We start from the raw sequence: 605 nt of genomic DNA, 5'->3' as shown, positions 1-605 counted from the left end.
TTTAGTCTTTGGAAGGGGGCCTACACAGTCAATAACCACTGTACTGAAGGGCTCTCTTAACACTGGGATAGGTTGCAAGGGATATGGTTTGATGCCAGCTCCTGGTTTACCCTTTACTTGACAGATATGGCACGATTGGCAATAACTACTAACATCTCTCTTCATTTTCGGCCAATAAAAATGAGCTAAAATCTTGTAATAAGTTTTCTTGACTCCCAAATGACCACTAATGTCATGTGCAATGTTCAAAACATCAATCTGAAGGGACTTGGGAATTACAATCTGATGTACAGTCTTACTTGTATCGTCTGCAGATATATTATAGGGCTTATATTTACGCATAAGAACGCCTGACTGGAGATAGTAGCACGTATGGGAATTTTCAAGTTCACTTATTTCGGTAAGCCTATCATAAAATACTTTCAAATCGGGATCTTTAGTTTGTTCTTCAATTAGTTTTTCTTTAGTAACTGGAGTGCCTTTGAAATTCACTATATCAGAATTATCAGATGTACATTTACTTGAAACTTTAGCAGAGGAATCGAAAAAATCAGCTAGAGTAAATTCCTCAGTAATTACATCACAAGGGCTCTCATCTGACAATG

The sequence above is a fragment of the Penaeus monodon genome, chromosome 20 (genome assembly GCF_015228065.2).
Source record: "Penaeus monodon isolate SGIC_2016 chromosome 20, NSTDA_Pmon_1, whole genome shotgun sequence".
NCBI classification, from domain to species: domain Eukaryota; kingdom Metazoa; phylum Arthropoda; class Malacostraca; order Decapoda; family Penaeidae; genus Penaeus; species Penaeus monodon.
The sequence above is the reverse complement of the archived record's forward strand: the minus strand, read 5'-3'. Positions refer to the sequence as shown.